The following is a 2,293-nucleotide window of genomic DNA, read 5'->3' as shown; positions in this document are numbered from 1 at the left end:
ATATTTATGAATAATGTCACACGAGTGTAGAAATGTTAAGACATTGGACAAGTGTTGAGATGTCATGACAAATACTAACGCTGCCTTCAATATCCTGCTTTCACACTGAGCATTTGTTATTATTTACTACAATGTATCATTTGTTGCCCTTGGTCTGGACCAAATGAACCGAACCACAGATGTGAAAGCACCCTAAAGCTAAATCTACATTAATCCGGATACAAATGAAAATGGTGTTTTCAAGCATTTTTTCAAGCATTTTTCAAGTTTCTCATCCACACTTGAATGTAAGAAAGTGTTACATTTGCCTTACTGTGCATGCGTGAAACCTCATAAAAGCTCACTGAGACTATACAAACAGAACGGTTGATACTTTTTCATGCAATTTCCTCTAGTATGATTATTTCATTTGCCGATATATATATATATATATATATATATATATATATATATATATATATATATATATATATATAAATTAATAGATAAAGAGAGGAAATTAAGAAAATATTAATATAATTAAGTAAATAAATTGATGACCACTGTTCAAGAGCATCAGAGTGGAGCAGTAGGGCATATTTATAAAGAAGGTACTGTATTTTAACATGAGAACAGTATAAACCAGCGCTGCAAATACAGGAACGCACTGCAGGAACGCGCTGCAAATAGCACGGACCACAACGGAAATGTTTCAGGGGGACCTCAAAATGTGACAAACCCATCTGGGATCTGATTATTTGTTCAGTGGCTGTTAGGGTTGGGTCGATAGACGATGCCATCGTCCTTCGCCGATGGCCGATAGACATCACGATGCTGAGCCGGCATCGCGATCCTCCGCCCCACCCTGCCCCCGCCGCAGCAGCAACCCGCTCACGAAAGACACACTGAATCACACTATATAGCCAGATGAAATGCATGCTTTCAATTTCCGCATCTTTACTTAGTTTATTATTATTATTATTATGAGGAAATAATAACATGAAAGTTGTTAGCGATCACAATTCAAATTACAGTGAACTCCAAACGAATTACATGAACTAGTTCGTTTACATTTATAAATGAGGCATACAAAAACAGCAGAAAAAATTCAAAATAATTTTAATTAAATTAGATTAAATAAACTACACCAAATATGCCTTTTTCATGGTTTTACCATAATGAACCAAGCTTGGAACAAAAAAAACAAGAGAATTTTTTTTTTCCATCGAAATACGAACGTACAATACAAAGCCTATAGGCTACATTATAAAAAACTGTTTATCATTCAAATGCATTGGGAATATGGAAACACTTGGATTTGTGCCAAATTACTTTATATATTTTGTTTCATTCCTGTTCTGGTCTGAATACCATTACATTTAAATGATCTACATAAACCCGCGCTTGCTCTGTCTTGTATGCACGCACGCACTGTCATGATCTAATGCACTTGTTAATGCCGGATCTTTAAAAATCCGGCTCAAATTAAGCACTGGTGGAAACGGTAGGCTACAATTAATTCATTTGTTATGAATTAATTATTTAACAACAACCATCCCGCACTCACGCCCTCTCCCTGCCCCCCGCGGACGATGCCATCGTCCATCGCGATGTTTCACGTTAGACATTGTACGATGCCAAATTGGTCGACATCGCCCAACCCTAGTGGCTGTTGGTCAGAGCAGAGGTGTTGTCGGTGAACTATCACCTTTTAGTGATATAGTATCACTAAAAGGTGATAGTGATATAAATAATCAGATCCCAGATGGGTTCGTCACTTTTTGAGGTCCACCTAAAACATTTCCGTTGTGGTCCGTGCTATTTGCAGCGTGTTCCAGTGTTTGCAGCGCGTTCAGCCACCGTATAAAAGATAGAATGGGGATTGACTTTATGGAGACAGCTTAATTCTCATTGGTTTGAACTACTAGTCTCAAGTCTCATTTATTTATATAGCCCTTTCTACTACAACGCAGACCAAAGGACTGTACATTTGAAAGCAAGAAAAACATACAAAATACATAATATGCAATGACAGAATCAAGATCTTATATCAGGGGGAAGCGCATTCCACAGTCTAGGGCCAACGACTGAAAAAGCTCGATCCCCATTAGTTTTTAAACGAGTTCTTGGAACAAAGAGCAGTAAACAATTAGAAGACCTTTGTGATCTACCAGAATTCATAAGCACCAAGTCCTTGATATATTCCGGGGCCAACTCATGAATAGCTTTATAAACATACAACAACACCTTATACTGTATCCGATATTTCACAGGAAGCCAAAGAAGCCTTTCCAAAACAGGTGTAATGTGCTCC

This window comes from Garra rufa, chromosome 2 (assembly GCF_049309525.1).
Source record: "Garra rufa chromosome 2, GarRuf1.0, whole genome shotgun sequence".
Taxonomy (NCBI): Eukaryota; Metazoa; Chordata; class Actinopteri; order Cypriniformes; family Cyprinidae; genus Garra; species Garra rufa.
The sequence above is the reverse complement of the archived record's forward strand: the minus strand, read 5'-3'. Positions refer to the sequence as shown.